The sequence below is a fragment of the Vanellus vanellus genome (assembly GCF_965231255.1).
Source record: "Vanellus vanellus genome assembly, chromosome: 1".
NCBI classification, from domain to species: domain Eukaryota; kingdom Metazoa; phylum Chordata; class Aves; order Charadriiformes; family Charadriidae; genus Vanellus; species Vanellus vanellus.
Window position 1 is genome coordinate 200,569,785 of NC_138905.1, and position 22,341 is coordinate 200,592,125.

Here is a 22,341-nt window from a genome sequence, read left to right on the forward strand (position 1 = left end):
GTACATAGGGCTTCAAACTGACTTTAGCCTTTCATTTCCAAACAAGGTGGACATGCCAAGTAGATCCTCCTGGTTTTAGCTTGTATGGAACTGAGGTGGTCATTCCAGCTCAGCACTCTGCTTTGTGAAAGATGTGCCTGTATCAGTTGCATCTAGAGAGATAAAGTATGCCAGCACCATCTCTACAGTCTTTAATTAACAGCTTTTGGTAGAACATCAGCTTGTCAATGATGAGCTCAGGGTCTTGTATTGAGCGTCATGAGCCTCGCCCCCCCCCCCCCCCCCGGGCCAAGTTGGCCTCCCTGATGTTTTATTCTCTCATTAGTAGGAGGTTGAAGAGGACTGGTGTTTGGGAGGCTGTATTTAAATGTAGTATAGTGAAATGTGAAATATCCAGGGAACAATATAATTGCTTAACCTCTGTGATGACTTACCAGCTGCATCCTCTCCCAGACCTTATAAAGAGATCAGTTTTTTTCAATACTGAATTAAAACTTAAATTAAAAAATTAAATTAATTTTAAAAAATAATTAATGAATTAAAAAAAATCAGCTGGCATTACCCTCTGTCTTCTCTCCTTTGCTGTTGTAGGGTTACCCCAACGCAAAGCAGGATGGCTTTCCAAAAATTAAAATCTTGCGTTCTGCGTGGAGGTGAATAGCTTGCCCATGATTTACATTAGGTCGTCAAGCCAAAGTACATGTTTTCCTTCCTCTTTACCCTGTGCCCTATAACGTCTCTAACTTTAGTTTTGGTTTCCAGATTGAAAGAGGAGGAACTTTTTTTCATTTTATTCCTTTTTTTCTGAAGGAGTGGGAGATGATTTGCTTCTCTGTCAATAGTGACGGTTCTAACTCTTAACAGCCTTAGGGAACACAAGAGGTGGATATAATAAGGTACGTAATGTTACTTGTGTGTCAGAGGTTGAGCCTGCAGTTGTGTGCAAGAGCCCTCTTACTGGGATGCATCCTGGGAAACAAAGTGCCGGTGGTACTCCTGCAGAATTTGGTGTGGGTTGAGTGTGGGGTTAGTTACACATGGTTTGTAGGACTGGGGTTCCTACTGTTGTTAAAGCTGGTGCGAGTAGCCCATGTTACCGTTGAGAAGTGGATGTTCGTATTTCTTCTGCAAAGGCAGCATTAAAAGGATGGTCTTAAACACCAGTATCCCCAAATATTATACATTAGCATTAAATGAGCTTATAATTATAATGGGAAAACCTTTAGGAATCACGACCTTTAGAATCATTTGAACCGTCTGCTTTCTGTCATTTTTTTGCCTTTTAGAAAGTGCTAATTCTTGTTAAGTCCGCATGAGAGACTTGTTTAATGAGCAGATTAAATGGGTGATTATATGTCTTTTAAAAATGGGTTTTGTGGACGGGCTTCATGATGCCACTCTCCCATTTGGCACAGCAACATAGAGCAGTCTTTTTAATTACCCCTGCAGGGTCACTGGGACCCAAGCTGTTTGCTTTATTAAACCCTGATGGCGCCTTTGGAGCAGCTCCTTCTAAACTCTGCTGTCACAATTGTATCTAAATTAGCATCTGAGTGACCCTCTTTTCAGGCTTTCCAAACCCCAGCTGACAGGGATTGCCAAAAGATGCTAATTGCTTGGGCCGGGCTAGGAACAAGGGCTTGCCAAGATAACAAAAGGACTAATGTTTCTTTCAATATGCGTCCAGATTCACATAAGTACCTCTTTTTTTAATTACCAAGAATTATTGTAATGCCCAGTCAATGGAATAATTGACCCTCAACAGGGAGAGCTTATTATGTAATAACTAATGGCGTGGGCCTTGTCAGAGTAGCAGGTACCGAGGTGATTTGCAGGGCTGAAAAGAGCTTTTCTCAGCAAGGGCTCTGGGATAGACCAAGGCATCCCAGTAGGAGTCCAGCAGAGGGGACTAATTTGAGTTTAACTGAGAGGAAATGCGCTGAGAGCTTTTAGACTTATCCTTGCAGATGACAAAGGAAGAAATAAAAAGGATTGGGTTGGTAGTTTGGCAGCTTAGGTGGAGGGAATCTCTCACTGATGAGGCAGACCGTTGTGAGAAACGCGCTCACTGTATTGAATTTTAGTCCGGGGCAAATTCGGTGGAGCAAAGAATATTTATTGCAGCGCTGGGAGTTACACAGGGGGTTTCTCCTCCTGTGCCTCATTTTTCCCTTTACAACCGCTTGTTTTTATTTTGTATTTTTTATAATTATTCATGTTTCTTCTTGGAACATAGTTTGCATAATCAATGAGTTTTTGGAACGCGACCCACCCCCAAATACATAAACAATGAGTTCTGGGAATGCAACATGCCCCCCTCCCAGGCGGCATGCTTCCTCCGGGGTCTTCCTGATAGTCCATGGAGGGAGGGCCAAAGTCTTTATCACCATGTCCTTCTTGTGGCTTCTTCACTCCTTAGACTTCTGTGGTTATCTTAGCTAACTACACCACCCTTTGTTCTGCAAATTTTCGGTAGTTCTAACTGTTGCTTTCGTCTGATATCCTATTTAAAACTATCCCTTTTCCAAACGCATAGCAAGCACACACCCATCTTAGCTGAAGCCATAGCGAGCACACATTCATTTTTAGCTGAAGCAAAATTTTTGCCAAATTACTTATTACAATTCCACCCTTTTTCTTTTTATCATCTAATTTTGCTGAAGCGTTTTACATTTATCTCGCAGGATTCTTCTATTTTAGCAAGAATTTGAGTGGCTTCTTCGAAGTTTTCTTCTTTCTTGGTTTTTCTCAAGATCATGATTTTCTGAGGAGTGGTTGCCACTTGCAGTCTTTGGACTACACTGTGAATTAATCTTATGAAACAGGATAGTTAAACAAGGCAGAAATAATAAACTTTCAAAAGGCACACAGCAGAATCAGTCTTAATTTCTTCCACCAAGCTATTTTCAGTAATTCATTTCACCAACTGGCATTTACCATTGAATTTAGAATGCCCAGTTTTTACATATCCAGAACAACTCATCCGGTGCCTGCTAAAACTCTTTCATTGTATCTTCTACATTCTCTTAATATTGTGAGCTGTTTTTCATTCCTGAGAATGGATTCATACCCTCCTTCTTACGTTTAAAGAGACTACTTTTTGGTACCCGGGTGTCGTGGTTTAGGCCAAAATCCGCTACTGGGACTTGGCGGACCCCAGATGGGACTGACAGAATGTTTTCATTAAGAAACGAAGTTACTGAGCAAAATTGGTTCTGTTTTACCTCAAACTAGGACACCGGGTACAATTTTTGGCTTCGTTTTGAAACGTTAGGTATGACTTTGGTTTTTAAGGAAACCAAGTTCGGGTGAAATTTGAATCTATTTTTAAGACTTTATTTTTTACATGGGGTCTCCCCCATTCGATCTGAAAAGTTCCCCCCTTCCCAAGTCAAACAAGTGAGGGTATAATTCCATTCCAGGATTTCAATCGGACTCAAACTTGCACATCTCCACAGCCACTCTTCAGTCATTAAAGGTCCCCCCACAGACTCAGCAGTCAGTCACATTTCATTCTTTAGCTATGTCTGTTGCTAGATTTAAAAACAAGTTTTGTCCAAGAGTGGGGAATCCTAACTCTTTTTGTAACTGTTTTTGCAGCTTCTTGGTATATGCTCTTGTTTTGTACTTTTAATTTTTTTTCTTCTCTGTTTTGTGACCTTTGTCACGCCCTTCACTAGTTCTTCTTTTACCATATCTTGTCTGGAATATCCTAGTGACCTGCCTTAGTGAAGCAGAGCCTCTTTTTTTTTTTTTTCCTTTTAGGACACCTTACTTTAATCTTGTTCCACCTATTCCTAAATTCTGTCCAACTCAATATTCTTGTTCGCCGTATTTGCACACTTTTAAACTCTCACCGGTATAACATTGGTGATTGATATGCATGTGCACAGTCATAGTATAAAAGGACTATCTACCCCAGGAGACCGTCTGAGAGCACTTCTGGCATTCGTCACCAGATACTAGAGATACCACTAGTGATAATACCACTAGAAGTGGAGGTCCAGCATGGCTTATACTCCTACCTCTCGTGCCTATTGGGGTGCTTCCAACAGCCGAGAAATAGTTCTTCTTGGCAGCGAGTACAGAGGCCAACCTGGTCTTGCCCTCCATCCTCTTTAGTTCGGTATCTCTGATTCTTGTGGCACAGTAGGGTTTTTTTTCTTCGTTCCTGGAACTTGTATTGGAGTTGATAGTTTAAGGATCTATAAACATTCTGGTTGGGTTGGTCCACATTACGTAATTTTCTGTGGATTCTGCAACAATAATATCTAATCTACTTACACTTATTTATTGGGGTATACTCACATCAGATCCACTAAAGATCGAAGACTTGGGAGAGGTACTGCTCCTGTCTGCCACGGGGACCTAAAATGACCTTATTACAATTATTACACTTAAACTGTATATACACGCAACAATTACAATCGCAGCAAAGTAGGGTCGAAGGGGTTGGATGCCACTCTAGTCCGAAGGCACTTTCAAGGCTTTTGCTGTCTCTTGCTCTCATGCAGCAGTACTGACTCTTATGCATCTTCTGAAAGCTCTCCAGGGCTTTTTCCTGTCAAAGCAAAAACACCAGACTTCCTTCTCATGGTTAATTTCCATATGCATACTTTGAATCTGTATAGATAATGCCTTCTTTTCTCTGGAGATAATCTAAAGCTCTCTTCAGAGTGTATAGTTCACAACTCTGGGTTGACTAATTCGCTGTCAATCCTTCTTCAATTATTGCTTTTTTTTTCCCCTATTGATGACGACATAACTACTTGCTCTCTTTCCATCTATACATCAGGAGGAATCGTCTATAAAAATTTTTGGATATTTTTGTTGTTGTTGTTGTTTTTGTTTTATATATATATATAGGGCATCAGTGTGTTTATTAGGTCTCCTCTTATCCTGGTTTGGTAATTTATAAAGTCTAAACAATCATGTTCCATCTCCCCACTTGTCTGTCTATACAAGAATTGTGAAGGATTCGTGTTTCCATCTACTACGAGGGTAAAATCATTCCTTTCTATTAAAATGGTTTCGTACTTCACAATTCTGGAATCTGTTAACCACCGGCCAGGCTTTTGAGATAAGATAGTTCTCACAGTGTGGGGGGTATGTACAATTAAAGTTCCCCCAAAGGTTAATTTTCAGCTTTCTTCTACTAATATCGCTGTGGCCGCCACTGCCTGTATGCATGTGGGCCACCCCCGACATACTGGGTCTATTAATTTTGAATAGATATGTCACCGGTTTTCTTTCTCCGACGCATTCCTGCATTATGACTCCATGTGCTATCCATTCTTCTGCGTTTACAAAAAGGTGAAATGTTTTTTCTAGGGAGGGGAGGGCTAAACCCGGGGCTTTTATTAGCTTCTGCTTTAATTCTTTAAATTGCTCTTGTTCTTCTCCTGTCCACTTTATTGGACCTTCTTTTACTAGTTTGTCATACAAAAATTTTACTGATTGAGTGTATCCTTTAACCCATAATTTACAGTACTCTAGTAACCTTAAAATCTTTATTTTTCATTTCATTCTTGGGACACAATGCTGTAATTCGTTCTGGATTGATTTTTCTTTTTCTTTCACTAATTAGATGCTCTTACTTTCTTTTGTACAAACTGCACTTTTGTTGTTGAGACTCTTAATTCTTGTTCTTCAAAAAAAAATTTCAGCAAACATATCGATGTCTCCTTCTGACTTTTTGCTCTCTCTCTCTTGATACCAACAGGTTATTTACATATTGCAAGATTCTTACTGCGGGTTTTGCCTGGAACTCCTCTAAAATTTTCTCTAGTGTCTGTTCAAATAGATTTGGGAATTTTGTGAATCCTTGAGGCAGGGAGGTCCAGCGGAGTTGCTGCTTCTTCCCGGTGTCTGGATCTTCTCATTCAAAGGCAATTTCATAATCCAAGACTTCTCAGCTCCTGAGTCTACTAAAAAGGTGTAAATTTCCTCCTGGGGGCCTAATTTTAAATTTATCAAGGGCTCACTAATTCTTTCTTCCCCCAGGAGGTAGGTTTGACACCCTTAATTGGTAGTGTATTCTTCCTGTTGACGTAACTCGATCTCTCTTTCGCCTGGGACACTCTTTCTTAAAATGTTCTTCTTGCCCACAATAGTAACACTTTCCACCGTCTGGGGCTCCTGATTTCATTCATATGGGCTTTTTTAAGCGGTGGCATATGGGCTCCTTGTATCTTGTATGGTCTCATCCCTGGCCTTGGATTCTGGAGCGCTGTAGTTTTTGTTATTTCTTTTACAGTCGCTACCATTAGTTTTGCTTTTTCCCTCTGCTTCTCTTCATCGCGCCTCACATATATACTTTTTGTGCTTCTCGTAACAACTCATTGATTCTTCTCTTATGCCAGTTTTCCATCTTTTTCATTTTTTTTTTTTTTTCTTAATATCTGGCCAGGCATGGGTGACAAAATTTACTTTTTAATAATTCCTGGCCAGCCACAGTCTCTGGGTCATTCTTAGAAAGCTGCTAAATATTCCTTCAGAGCCTCTCCAAACACTCCGTCGGAGATTCCTCTTTCCCTTATTTACTTATTAAAAGTTTTGCTCGCATTTGACCCCCTCAGGGCTGCTTCTTTAATTCCCCTTATAATTAACGTCCGATAATCAGACACGTTTCTCCTTCTTGCGGGGTCATTTTGATTCCAATCAGGTCTTTGTAGGGATAACTTTTGGTCCCCCGCCACTCTATGAATGTTTTTCCTTTCTTATATTCTCATCCCTGCTACACAAATCATTTATCTGTCTTCCGGGGAGAACAAAGTTCCCATGATGGATTGCATTTCTTCCCAAGTGTATACATTTGGACTTAAAAATTGGTCTAATTGTTCTGACAAACTTAGGAGATCTTCCAACAATTTCTTCGTTTCTTTTTTAAAGTTCTTGACTTCTGTACTGGTTAGGGGCACATTCACAAATCCTGCCCCATTTTGAACTCCTGGCATCGGGACTTCCCATAAAGGATGCAGCCCGATTGGTCCCGTCATCTTCTCATTTTCTTCCACTATGGACGTCCTCACTTCCCGCCTCCATTTCCTCTGGCTTTCCCTTCTAACGGGGACCTGAGGCTCTTTTGCGCTTTCCGGAGGGTCCGGGTTATATGGGGAGGTAAATATTCAAGAGGATCCCAGACTGGTCTCTGGTCTTCCTCCTTCTCCTTTTGTATTTCCCATTTAAAAATCCCTGCAGCTCCTTTCCAACATGCTGCATACTTGCTTTCTTCTTCATCAAATGATTCTTTAGAGTTAACGTATACATTTAGTGCTTGACACAGCCACCCCTCTATAGAATCATACTTTGGCCAATACTTCTCTGGCCTTATGGGCTCTTTGGTCCATTTAAACATACAGTAATGGATCATTTTTGCTTTATCCTTACCCCGGGTGCAGGACTCTCCTTCCTGCCCCCATTGTAACAACATCCTCCCTAATGGACTGTCTGGAGGTATTCCTGGAATTTCCCTTAAATTCCTTTTTACTTTTCCCTTGTCCCAATTTTTTTCCCCGGGGGATCTCTCAACTCCAGCCTTTCGCTTCGTCTCTTCACCGGCCGGTCTCCTCGCGGAGATACGGAACCGCGGTTAGAAAGACTCCGCACTCGCTTCGCAGATCTAGTCCGCGTCTCATTCACACCACTCTCAATCCCCCGTCACCCAGCCGCCCGAGTAGTACTTAACAGTCAATTTTCTTACCCGGGTCTCGTGCACAAGTGTTATCGGCTGCCGCGGTTATCCCTGGGACCCCTCTTTGGTCCACGAGCCCCTTCGCCGGACTGTTGCCGCTGGTCCGTCACCGAGGGCGGGGAGAATCCGAGGATTGCTGAAATCAGCAGTGGCGCGCCGTCCCGGTCTACTCACCCGTCCAAGGCTCCGAACGTGGGCTTCAGGTATCCCGGACGAGCCCCCAAATTGTGAGAAACGCGCTCACTGTATTGAATTTTAGTCCGGGGCAAATTCGGTGGAGCAAAGAATATTTATTGCAGCGCTGGGAGTTACACAGGGGGTTTCTCCTCCTGTGCCTCATTTTTCCCTTTACAACCGCTTGTTTTTATTTTGTATTTTTTATAATTATTCATGTTTCTTCTTGGAACATAGTTTGCATAATCAATGAGTTTTTGGAACGCGACCCACCCCCAAATACATAAACAATGAGTTCTGGGAATGCAACATGCCCCCCTCCCAGGCGGCATGCTTCCTCCGGGGTCTTCCTGATAGTCCATGGAGGGAGGGCCAAAGTCTTTATCACCATGTCCTTCTTGTGGCTTCTTCACTCCTTAGACTTCTGTGGTTATCTTAGCTAACTACACCACCCTTTGTTCTGCAAATTTTCGGTAGTTCTAACTGTTGCTTTCGTCTGATATCCTATTTAAAACTATCCCTTTTCCAAACGCATAGCAAGCACACACCCATCTTAGCTGAAGCCATAGCGAGCACACATTCATTTTTAGCTGAAGCAAAATTTTTGCCAAATTACTTATTACACCGTCAAGCGTCGCGCAGCTACTTGTAGGCGATGGGGTTTTTAAGTGCCTATTTTCATTGAGGATAATGAGGGTTACTGTCTTATCCTAATTTATATCTCTGTCTCAGCACTGCATATATTCACTGTGCTTGTACAAGCATAAAATGACATTATTGGAAACAAGCAATTGATACATGAAAAATACCTATTTTTTTTTTTATGTGAAGAAACAAATCCAGCGTGGTTTTTCCTGCTCTCCTGTTCCATTTTGATTCCCGAATCCCAGGAGATGCTGCAGACTGGAGGGGTTAGATCTGTTCTCAAGTACACTGAAGTAAAAGCAGGGTTCATTTATTTTGTTGGTGTGCCCAGAATAACTCAGAAATCAAGATCCGGCCTTCTATTCTGAAGTCTCCATGTTCATAAAGAAAATACAGTCTACAGTAGAGCAGTTATCCCGGTGTTCAAAGTAGGCTCTGGGGATAATCTAGCAACTGTTGGCAAATATATATGGAAAACACATACAGACATGGAAAGTCCCTTCCCCTCCCCCCTGCAAACATGGAAAGAGGCTGTACGCACAGCATGCTCCTGGGGGAAATGTTTGTAGTCTCATTTATGACAGGGCTCTTGTCCTTTTAGGTCAGACTATTGCAAGTTTGGCTTGAGATACGTTGGCAGAGCTACTTGGGGAAATCTGCGTAGTGCCTGCCAAAACAAGTTTTGGACCAAACCATGCTTTTTAGTGCCTTGCTTTTATGATTAAGGTCACTCCTGCAAAGCATGCATAAGGCAAGAAAATAAATATTGACTTGGCTAGGTGATATATGAATAGTGCTTTTTGTTGTGTTTATAAGGTCACCACAAAGATCTGATGGAATTGCCTCCTTGTGCTGAATTTCATTTCGGTTTACCCACTGTGTTCTCCTTTGGGAATGTGTTTTTGCGATATACAGTACATCAGTATACTGAAAATATATATTCTAGTTCAAAGAGGTTTCCAATGTGATGCTCCTTTAAGTAGACAATTCTTACTTTGCATGCTCCATAACTAACAGCATGGATGTCCAGCAGAGATTTAGCATAACAGAAGAAATATTTCAGCCGAGGACTGATAAGCTGAGTATGAATGGAAAATGAATGTTATAGATTAATTATACATAAGTCATATTAAGCTCTTTCCATTTAAATGTACTTTTCACTGTTCCTTCTAATCTGTCCTTATGTGTCACTCAGACTCAATGTTTTCAAATTCCCAGAGCAGGAGAGAGGAGCAGGCCTGAGGATAAATTTTGTGCAGTAAACCGAATCATACCCTTCTGAAGAGCTTGCTCTCCTCTGGAGAGGCATTTGGGTCAAGATGGGATGGCAGCACAGCAGCAGTAGTGGTATTGGGAGCTAGTTGTGCTTCATCGTGTGATCACCAGATATAAATCTTTCCTGAACTGTGAACCACATTCAAGCTGTACTTTTAGGATATATCCAGCTCCTACTGGGGCTGCATGTTCTCTCAATAGAGAGTTTGAGCTGATACAGTACACCTGAGAACTCTGGAGAGTATCCTGGCCCTTTCCCCCTTTATTTTTTTCTCTGAACTATGCACTTACTCCTACTGCTGAAGCTCCTGAGAGCCTTCATGGTTCTGCTGTTAGGCTTGTTAAGGAAAAGCCCGTCCCTACAGTGTGTTGTGTATAGTCAGCACATGAGAAATGGGAGAATCAAAGAGAACACATAATATGCACAGCGTGGGAGTCTATCTCTACCTTACTGAGGTGAGTATACAGATTTGGCAGGAAAGGGGAGTTCTGAGGTGGGATAGTGAAGGGAGAGAGTGAAATAGCTTTAGTGTTTTCCAAGGAGCAGCTTCAAAGAAATTGAGGACGTTTGGCTGCAAGTGGTAAGTCTATGATGGGCAACAGCTTCAGATACTGTTGAAATCTTTGTTTGAAGATAAGCCTTAATTTTCACCCTTCTGTACCGTGATTTCTTTGCTTCTTTGATTTATGTGTCCTCTCAAGCTCCTTTTTTTTTTCTTTTTACTTTCAGTGGGGCTTGAAGAAGTGAGAGAGATTGGGATGTGCCCACTGATGTTCGAATGAGGTGGCCCTCGTGATGAGTTAAGGAGATCAGTATTATAAAGCTGTATCTTCCTTCCTATGTGCTTTGTAGGCAGAAATATCAGCTGATCATTGTCCTCCTTTTATCTGTGGCTGTAGGGCTAGTCGTTCTAAAGCACCAAGACTTGAGTGATAGCTACAGTAGATGATGAGGTGGCAGGGAAGTTATGAATTATTTTACATCTATTTTCATTGTAGAAGATGAAGGGGAAATTATTATTCCAAGGGCATTTTTTTTATGGAAAACAGTGTGTGACCTTAGCAAATCTTAATGTTTTAGGAGAAAGTTAGGAAATCTATTGAAAATTCAAGTGTAGTAAATCACTCAAATACTGTAATGGAGATAGTGACAAGCTAGAACAATAAATCTGTGCCCCATAAATTCCTTGATAAAACAGTTATTGTGTGAATGGAACATAGTAAGCACTTTCAAAATCCCTTCCTGTTCTTTTTTAAAAAGTGCTCCTGAAAACCTTAAAGGTATGCAAATGAAGTCTGTCTTCAAGGGAGAGCGTAAGAATTAGATATAACATAATTTTACTTCAGGTCTTGGAAATTAAATGGAGGAATGAATTTTCCTATTAGAACAGCAATAGCCGTGGATAACTCCATCAATTATCTTTTACATTATTCCTGATACAGTCTTATGTAAGTGAATATGGAGTTCAGCCCACAGAGATTTCATATGTGAAGAGCATGAGGGGAAAATTGGGTTAACGTAACTTAAGTCAAAATGACATGGCTTTGGTGAGGAAATGTAGTTATTTAAATTATGAGCATTATTGAAGAAGTTGATGGAAGATAAAGGCAACCTGGATGTGACAAATTACTTGGGTTTCCTTAAAAGCTTTCCAAAACGCCCCTCCTAACATTCTGTTGAGGAAAATAAATAGCCGTGTAATCCAGGGCAAAGTGCTAGAGTGGATTAAAAACTGTTCAGGCAGGTGTGTACATAGGAAGCAGGATTGAGACAAGGTCAGTGAAGTGACCTAAACACAGCGGTGCTTTAAGGCAAAGATGATGGAAGATGTAGAAAAAGAGGGGAGGAAGCTTCTGTCAAGTTTATCCAGGGGGGAGGCTGATGAAGGAGATCCTAGAATAGAAATCACCTGTTCTTGAGACTGGTGCGGAGGCAGAAAAAATTAGTGAGGGGTTGACTTGGGGGGGGGGGGGGGGGGGGGGAGGAGGAGGGATGGGGAAGATTTCACAGGCCTTATGAGCCTCTGTGACAGAAACTGAGGAATGGGAGAGAAAAGCGAGCAGCAATTTGTCAAGGGCTGCTCAGGAGGAACTGTCAGGCTTGCAGGCCGTGGTGTGTGGTTAGAAACAGCAGGCAGCTTCCAGGTAGGTTTAGCTTGAATATTGGAGCATAAAATAGTATCTGAATCAAGGAATCAGAAATTGCTCAGAGAATTAAGATGATTTGACCTAGAAAAAAAGCTTTTAAGAGCATTTGGCAAATAAATACAACACTTTGTGTAGCATGAGGAAAACTGACCAGTCTTCTGCCTGTCTTAGTCTGCAAAAACATGGGGGTGTTTGAGATTAAAATGCTAACTGAAGATCCCTTTCTCATGAAGTGATGAAACTACCCCAAATCATGTGCCGCACTGTTATAAATAGATAAAATAAACCAGCCTTCAGTAATAGTGCATCTAAGCAGTATTGCAATGTAAGTTGTGAAAGTGCGTGTAGTTCATGCCTGCTTAGAGTAACATTGCAGTTCCCTTCAGACTTCTACAAGAGTTACCAGTGTCTCTCCTCTTGCAATTCTTGGAGCGGCCATCGGCACTGTACACTTCTGCTGCAGCGAGACCTAATGGTGGCCATCGCTGAGAGCCTTTTACTGGGATGGGTGGCCCAAGTGTAGCATTGCTTCATCAAATGGTAAAAGCAATAGTACTGGAGTAGTACTACTAGAACAGCAGTTCTTGCTGCTCTTTAGGTTTCTGATTAGTGTGGATGCTAGGCTGTAGCTCTACAGTTGTCACCACTTAGCTGTTGTGGAAATATAATTTTTGTTGATTTTTTTTTTTTTTTTTTTTGGAGGCTGAGTCATTAGAATTTAGTCCTACTGCAATGACATTTCTAGTGAATTGGTATTAGTAAAATGAAGTATTTACTAGCCCTGGCTAAGAAAGTATGGTGAATTCTTGTGAGGTTGAATATTTGTCTGTGGAAAAAAAAAAATTTCAAGAATGTGTTTCATAATCTAGCTAAAGAGCTCACTGTTTGTTCTGTTGCTTCCTTTGTAAACAGAGCTAGCTAAGCTGTAGCTATTGTACAGCAATTATGATAACACGAATTATGGTCAAGTTTACAGAAGTCCTGGACTGCTGATGGACTCCTCTGCTTGCTTAGGCTAACGTAATTGGAGTTCTCCAGCCATCAGTCCTTTCACAGTCTTTGACCAGTTTCCAAGCAGCAGTTACCTCAGTCTTTCCTTTTCCTTCCTTACAAGCTGCACAAATACTCCAGTAATTATTTTAGACAATATCCTGAACAGACATCAAATTTCAGCAATTTTTGTAGCTGTATTCAGAAAAGTATGATTAGATTTTTTTTTTTTTTTAAACACAGGGCAAGTAGTTCTCATTCAGTCACAGCTTTGAAGTGTGGGAGATCTTGTTTCAGCTTTCTACAAATAGTTTACTTTCTCGCAAATGCATTTTTCTTTTTAATATTGTATAAAGCTGAAAATGCCTGAACATTACTCAGGATTAATTGTTCCTTATTATGGTTGTCTTAATGTAGATATCATTTGGTTAACATTCTTTGGTTTTGGGAAGGGGGGGGTCCATACTATGTCTTCACAATGTACTATTTAAGTTTTCTGCCATGTAAAAAGGTTTGAAGGGTTTATATAATTTTTTTTTTCCCTTCAAATGCTAATTTCATTATTTGGCCACCTTGGTTGGGATGTTGGCTTGTGAAGCCTTGGCAATACAGGGGAGCTCTGAAAGTATGAATGGATAGGGTTTTATAATGATACTGGTTTTAATGCTTTTAATCAGCATTTACTAACACCTGTTTTATTACGTTGCCTGATTAAACCTTTTGGAGAAGGGATGTCTTTGTTTCTTTCACTGAATCTTTAATGTTCTGGAGATACCCAGATAATTTCTAAAACTAGAGGAACATGCATGTGGTATACCTAGTATTTCTCAGGTTAAAAAAAGGATAAAATTTAAAGAAAACCCACAAATTGATGGGTCTGATTAAAATTTAACTAAACACTTTGGAGAAAGGATATCTTTGTTAAAAATTGACTAAAAGTATCTCTGAGATGATAATTTATCAAAAGTCAAGGAGGCTGCACATAGCAATGACTAGATTCCTAGGACGACAGAAAGACATTATTTAATGGGATAAATCAAGATCTTTAAAAGACAACACAATGAAATGAAATGAAGAGGCCAATTGCTTTGTGAGTCACCTTTTATCCTAATATTCTGTCTCACTAATTCTGCTCATCAGACATTTGGCCAATATTGAGAAAGCAGATGAACATAAGGAGACTGCTCTTGTCACAGGCATTCCTTTAGGAGTGCACTGCTTGTTGCTCTGTTGATACTAGTTATTTTTTTAATAAAAAAAATTCTGCATACAAGAGAAGTACAAACTAGAAGTAAACTGTCTGCAAAATTTTTTTAAACTTGTTTACTTGCCTGTTGAGCTGTACCATGAAAGGCTTAGTTGCAAAAGCTGGCTTACACCGTTCTGGATTGATTAAGTGATGTATCACTGAGCATTAGAAATATGTGCTATATTTACAGTGTGGAAAATATTTATTTCATAGCTTATTTGGGCAGATGTGAGCAAGTGTGGGAAGTATGTTAATATATGGAAACGCATAACTCTTTAAGTCAAATGTTTCCACAGTTGGTAATATCCCCAGCACAGATTAAATTTCCACCTAAAGCACAACCATGTTCTTCACTGCCCTTCTCAACCTTGCCAAGTGAAGGCATGTCTCTTCAGCAGGCAGGGGTTTGGTTTACTCAGAAGTGGTTTGCTCTGGTCACTTCCATAACAGGCCAAGCGGGCTGAGGGTCACTGACTATCCAGCTTTAAGCAAGAGGATAGTGTTTAAGCAGGATTTATGGCAAGCTGAGCCATACAAATTGTTGCTGTATCAGGTCACTAATCCAGTTAGTCCTCTGTCTCCTCTCAGGTTACACGTAGTAGTAGTATTTTTCAAAAAACGGGAATTAGACCATCAAGGATTGACTGAAACATGAAAAACTGCTGATTAACCATAGTGATCTGGCTGGCAGTGGGGAGCACCTTATGCCCTGATCCATGAGGATTTATACCCTAAAAACTGTAATCCCTGACTTGGCCTTTTTTTGTCATGTCTTAGAGTGCTCATGGCTGGTTGGTAGAGCATATGCTACTGATCCAGACACAGGTCAGCTTGATCACACAGTGTTGGCTCTCTTGGAATCCAGCTGCTAAGCTACAATAAAAGAAAGCTAAAAATATATCAAATATTTTCCTAATACTACGATGCCATGAAAGCAACTGGGTAGTTGTAGAAAGTCATCGCGGAACTGCAAATGGGAGGAGCTGCCCCCTTTAAGCAGTCCCTCTGATTACACAGTGCATTCCAGTAGGAAATCTGAGGGTTTACTCTTGCTATGGAAGAGCCAGTGGGGGGAGGTAGGTTCCTCCATGGTTTGGTAGATTGTTGGGTTCAAAGAGATCTTGTTGCAATGCATTCTCCAGGCTCTACAGCAGGGATTTCCACTTTTAAACCTGCTCCCTCCTTGAATTGGAACATCACCTTGTCCTTTCTTGCCTCCTGCCAAGGGTGATTAGCAATGGGAAACATGAGGCAGGCTGGGGATTTTGCTGGTTGGTGATGAGTTCTGGTTTTGGATGCCTGGGAAGTGTTTGCAAAGTACAAGGATCCTGCTTGTGTTCTCAGACTCTCTAAAGATGATGAATCCACATCCAGGCCCATTACTTGAGTCTCATCTCCGTTTACCTTGTCATACAGTTGACAGCTATATGGCTTTCAGGATGGAAAGTTCCAGGATTTCTGTCAATCGACAATATTCCAATCAGTAGCTACGGGGTACATTTATGCAGCTGAGTGGGCTGGATTTTCACACTGGTTTTCATTTAACACCTTTCACTGGAGTTAGAGACTTTGTTCCTCAGTTAAGCTAAGGGTGCTGTTAGTGGCTCTGTCTGCATTGCATCCACAGAGAGGAAGGTCTTGGTTTTCGGCCAGCCTGCCGGGTTGATGTTTACTGAGCCCCTAAATGATTCCTCTCTACTCCTTCTCTGAGATCTTAACCCAGTGCTAATATACCTGATCTGCCCATCTGCTGAACTTTACCACTTGCTTTCTCCTTAACCTGTCTGTGGAAGTGATGCTCTTGGTGAGTTTTCAATCGAGGTGACGGGGAAAATACAGGGAGTAAAGCTGTTTTTGGAACTGTAGATTTCCACCAAAGGATGTGGTCTCTTTTGCTACAGATTTATTCTTTTATGATAAAACAAACTAATAAGCTTGTTGCCTTTGAATGAAAATGTCACATCCAATGCTGTTATCATACAGTTAAGTCAAAGTTTGAAAAATCAGAGCAGAAAGTTTTCCAGAAGAAAGTATCAACTTTTTCGGTTTGTAATGCTGTTCATGGTTCTGAGTGGTATCATGACAGAAAAGTTTAATTCAGAGGCTGCAAAGGATTACTACTCAAATGCTTAGGGAAAGGAGAAGACACTAAGAATTTGCCTTGTACATTCCAAGAGAGTAAACATGGGGGGGAAATACTACTTAAAATGTAGTTCTGCTTCAGATACATATCTGGAGATGGGGCACCAAACAAGGAAACATCTTATTAATGCTAAAGTACAGTATTGATGCAAAGGGATCTAAACAAGCCCCATATAAACTTCAGCTGAAGAGTACTTGTGAAGAGCTGCTTTCTAGGGTGAGGAAATTCCAGGACAGCTTTCCAGAAATAGTAGTAGTAGAGCAAGGGGGGGGGGGGGGACAGGGGTGAATTGCTTTGGAAGGAGATTAATATTTTCATGAGGTGACAAACTGACAGTAATGTCATATTGAAAAAAAAAAAAACAGAAAATGTCTGAACTTGAAGTGGTGCACCAGGACCTACAGGAGTCAGAGCAGAGCACTTGGCAGCTCTTAGAGAAGGTTTTCTAAATCTGTGCTTGAAATGACACTTTGCTGCTGATGTTAGTTCAGTGAGCAGCAAGATAGTTCCCAGCTGGAAATTCCCATTAATCTGTCATAAATTTTCAGTTATAGATAAGCTAATTTGGCATTTTAATATTATATCTTTGGTATTTATTTTTAATGTTTTATCACTTCAGAAGAGTTGGCTTAGGGTTCTACCCTTTTGCCTGTGCATTATGTCAGTGTGATGACAAGAGTTAAGGTCTCCTGGATTTAGTAGACCGAAGACACACCTCTTCTCTCTAACACATCCACATGCAAAGGATGTGTATTTCCCTGGTAATTCCCTTTTTGCATCAACTCAGATACTTGGGGATGGAATAAACAGTGAAATACATAAGTATGTTATATCCTGTTTTTCAACCTCTGCTTCAAAACTCATGGTCAGCAAGATTCCCAGCGAGGTGGTAATCAAAGTTGTGCCAGCCACTTGCCTTTTGATAGGTCTTGTTATCCTGCCTTTCCAAAGGAAGCTGTCGGGAGCCATAATTGTTCTTATTTGCTCTTAGAGCATAATCTGATTATTCCATTTTGAGTGATGTCTAGAATGCTTTTTGGTAACTGTACTGATATATACCAAATCAGAAGAGCAATTTTTAGCAACCTCTTCACTTTAACCACTACTGCAGTGCATAGCCAAGAAAAATGTAGACTTTTTTTATCCTACAAATCTTTTCAAAATAATAAGAGGAAAACTAATTTCATATAGCTGACTGAGGTTAGGAGCAGTACATACTTGATTAATTCAGACCACACAAACTTTAGTCTGTTTTGGAGCTGTTTAATTATGAATTCTTTCAACCTTTTACTTAAAATTATAGTAGAACTGGAAACCTTACAACTTAGCGTTACTAAAATTCATCCGTATTTTTCATAATACAAGTCAGAGGAAGTGCTTAATATGAGTATTGGATTATGTGAGTAGAGCATAAACTTATGTTCTGTTTCATTAGTTGTACATTCTGCTACACTGTAACTGTTTGGGGGGGAGTTGTTCTTGTTTGTTTTTTGTTTTTTTTTTTAAACAGGAATTCATTTAAGGTGAATAATAAAAGGAAATCGGGAACGCTTGTGTCTTCTTCCCCTGTAGTTGAGCTATTGTGGAGTTTACTCCGCTAATTTTGGTGGGTGTCTGGTATGGTTGTGCAAATCTTTGTTGTTTCTAAACCTCATCTTCAAGAACAGAGTTTGTTAGAAAAGGTCCCTCTGTAAGGATCAAGAAACCTTTGATAGATAGCAACCACGTGTTGTCATTACTGTGGGTTATGCCGTGTCCTCGCTTACCGTGTGCGGTTGGGTAGAGCAGCTGTGGGTTTAACAGCTAAGCGTGGGGTTAGAAGCCAGCCGCAGTCTGGAAGTAGACTACACGTGTTGCCCTGTTTATTTCCATCCTACATGTGCCTTGCTACTGGTTTGTGTCTGTGCTTACACAGCTTCTGTCTGCCCGTGCCTGAGCCTCACTGGTTTGTTCCATAGGAAGCTTCATTACTTAAACCATATAGACTGAGGAATGGTGGTTAGTGGTGGTTATTGTTCTTCTGGGGAGGACTCTTTTTTTTTTTTTTTTTTTTTTTTTTTCCTCCACTCAGAGACAAGATTGGCTTGTGCAAGACTCATAACAGTCTGTTTATTTTTGCGCTGCCAGACTGGCCTCACTTTTGGTTTTGGGAACCGCTGTACTGTCTAGATATGTCAGATAGAGTGGGCAGAGATTGTGTACCTTGTATGCCGGGTCTTCTGCTATAAAGCTCTACTGAAAACCTGTGTGGTCTTGGGGCTTTTTGTGTTTGCATTAGTTTAATTGCCTCTCTGACCCCTCTTCCTCTGTTGGCCTTTCAAGCTCTGTGGGCTCTTAGCCTTGCTGATATCTCTCCACAGGATCTTTGTACCAGGAAGCATCCAGGCTTGCCAGGAACTCCCCCAGCCCTGCTGTCCAGTTATATCCAGCAGCTTCTCTAGCTTTTATACTGAATTTCTGGTTTTGCATTTTTAATACCTCTAATTCACTTCCTTCTGTTCCCTTAAGCTGTAGATGAGGAGTTTATTAGTTTTAGCTCACTTCATAATACATCTGTTCCAGCATCTGACTGCTTTTTCATTTCTTTCAGAAGCATGGTATTTAGTTGCCCTCTGAGAAAGGGGAGTAATTTATAAATATCCTTCTAGACCGGTTCTTTTATGCAGCACTTCCAGTTATTTGATCGCTTGTGTTAATTTCTTTTATTGTTTCCTTTTATTTTTTTCCCTCTGGGTTACTAAGATTAATTACTTTCCTGTACTGTAATTCTTCTATGTATCCTACGCAGTGTTTTTTAATTTCAATCTTTATCATGACAGTCAAAATAGAATGTATTTTTGGCTTTAACGACATCCAAATTAACTTTAATCCTACATTAGGAAACTTTTAAGTCTCACTGCATCTGTTATGTAAAATCCAAAGCAATGATCCAAGAATGAGAAGAGCGAAAGGTACCCCAGTTTGAACCGAATGCGGCTGTGTGACTTTCCACTATTCTTTGATTTTACTGACTGTGTCTGAACAGATTCTTGGGAGTTCTCTGCTGGGAACCCTGACTGTCCAGGTCAGGAATATGTTGAAATAAGTTATGGCTCCATTCCAGCCCACGCACCGGCATTTCTTTTCTGTGAAAGCTAGAGTGTAGGAAATGTCACCTACACGTTCATGTCTTGGCCCCATGTGAACTTGGAACGTGGCCCTGACACACCCTCAAACGTTATGGTACCCCTGCATCAGCGTTCAGATGCATGCGCTGATTTTCACTTGGGTTTTCATTTGCAGAGGTCTACCTCTTTCTATTCAGTCTGGTGAAGGTGATCTACAAGTTCTTGTGTCTTGAGTCAGAAGGGGATAATGCTTTTAGCTGAAAATAGGGCTATTCTGTTTGGCATTTGTTTTTCCATGTATAACTTTAAAAAGACGGAAACGTGTTTATCTTTTAATTCTCAAACACATGTGAAGTTGTTCTCCAAATACTATAAGAACTAAGCTGGTCCTGAAGGAATAATGACATATCTGTCATCAGTTGGAGAGGCACTCTGGAGAAAGGCTGTCAGAGGGAACTTGCTTCTAGATTGCTGAACTGTGAATATGGCAGAAAAGAGCCTGGGCAGTCTGGCTTCCCTAGGCAATGGTTTCTTGGGGTTTCTCCTACTTTCAGGTACCTCAAACTTGCTGAACACATGAAAGCTTAGTTGATTAGCTTCTACTGGTAGAATGTGCTAATTTACATCTAGTTTGAGCCTTTCCATGCAACACTAATAGTTGTGTTGTAGACAGGCCTAACCAGGAAGCCTACCAGGGTCAAGCTGACATCTAAGCAAGTGCTGGAACCTGTCCCAAGTAAGGAAAGGTTAAGAAAACCTGTATTCTGTCAGTGGGACTAAACTCAAGACTCATAGGTTTTTCAACGGCAGAAGCTTTGCCAGGGCTTGAGAGCAGTGCTGTCTCTGAAGGAGGTAAAGCAGAAGTTTTCTGGACATTTTATATTTGTTTTTGCCTTGGAGAACTCCAGGCTTGCTTCCTTTTCGTTTGCCAGTTCCTTTCAGTACATGAGCTTCCCTACGTTACACTTTCCTGTTTTTCCTCCAAGGAACATTACTATTGTAATGACGTCATGATACTATCCTACCTTCTTCTGACCCGACAGTGAGTGCTCTCGTTTGCAGTTGACTAAAACTGTCAGTTGAGTGAAAGACACTGAGTCGTGTTAATTGATTATTTTCCTGGAGTTGATGGATGTCTGCTAATTATTTTAATGTTTCATTTTTTTTGCTTATTTTCAGTGTTTTCTTTTCTGATGACCAGTTATGCTTCATAATTGATTCTCTGTGTGTGGATATATATAGAAGCGCACCTTTCACAGAATCACACAGAATTCACAGAATCACAGAATTTTCAGAGTTGGAAGGGACCTCTAGAGATCATCTAGTCCAACTCCCCTGCCAAAGCAGGATTGCCCAGAGCACATTACTCAGGACTGCATCCAGGCGGGTCTTGAAAATCTCCAGGGAAGGGGACTCCACAACCTCCCTGGGCAGCCTGTGCCAGTGCTCTGTCACCCTCACCGTAAAGAAGCTTTTCCGTGTATTTGAACGGAACTTCCTGTGTTCCAACTTGTGCCCTTTGTTCTGCTGTTTTGAATTCCCTTTGCAGAGAATCACTTCTTTTGTAAGCAGCTGTTTTGGTTTGGTTCTCCCAACTTCTGATTACTGAATGTCTAGAATGTGCGGTTTCAGACAGAGTTAGTCCTGGACTATCGTACTTGAACTCTTGGGTTAGTAAATAAGATGCAGCTTTTATTTTGGTAAAATAGGTTGGATGTGGTCTTTTCAGGCTTATAGGAAGTACCTTGTTCCTATGAGCATGCCCTGGAACTTGATTGCCAAACGGCACACAGGGTCAGGTTATATTGTTTAGTTTGCGAATTTGCATTTGGGTTTGATTTCCTGTCTTTAAAACTGTCAGGTAAAACACAGGATTTCTGGACTGGAAAATTAACGGAAGGCACCTAATTCCTGAAAATGCTAATCAATATATGATGCTAGGATCACTTTCAGAAACTTTATTGGCATGATAATAGCTGTCTTAGGCTGTAGCCATGTTAGTCAGGGCAATTGGTTGTGGAAACACCCTGAATCTGTCAAAACAGACATAGCAGCTGACAGTGTGTAGAAATCGATCACTTGATCTCTTCGCTCAAATGATGTGTGAATTGTGCATTTTAATAAAAGTAGGTTTGAACTCCTGAACTAAGATATGTGACCATATCAAAATTAAGAATACAACAGACCACCCTTTCCTAATTACTATAACAAATGCTTTTCCTAATGAAAAGACAGTGGCAATTTTAATCCCCTAAATTTAAGAATTTCTGGCTCTGTGCCAGAGTAGAATACAGTAGTAGCAAAAATAATTAGGCATTTCTATAACATGCTTTATCATTGGATCTGAAATAATTTAGAAACAAGCAAGTATCTTCATGATTGTTGTATCAATTTCCATTCTGTGGGTAAGGAAACAAAAGGACGGATGGGGGGAATGGGCAGGGTGAAGTGTCGCTAGTAGCATGGCTTCTCAGTAAAGGTTGTAGAGGAGTTGACGTATGGCAAGTAACTGTGTGTGGTGTGGCCTTGTGTCAAATCAGCATAAAAGCCTAAACTTTACACTGAATTTTTTCCCTGGTTACATTTTGAAAGGCTTGGAAAAGGACCACAAAACGCGTATTTATCAAAACTGGGCGGGGGGGGGTGTTTGTCTGTCTGTAGTGGGAATTGCAAAGAGAAACAGAAGTGATTTGGCTTTTGTTTTTCTGCTAGGGCGGCTGTTCTGCTGAGACGCAGGAATCGGACCCTGAACCTGATTAAAGCATCAGTGAAGGGGGGAGGGAGTGAGCTTTCTGTGCCAAAGATTAGAATGAAGTAGAAAGGCTAAATACAGGTTAGGAAAATCAAAACAATGTAAATACACACACCCACTGCTGTCAGTAATATAGAAGAGGTTAAAAAAAGGCAAAGATTGTTA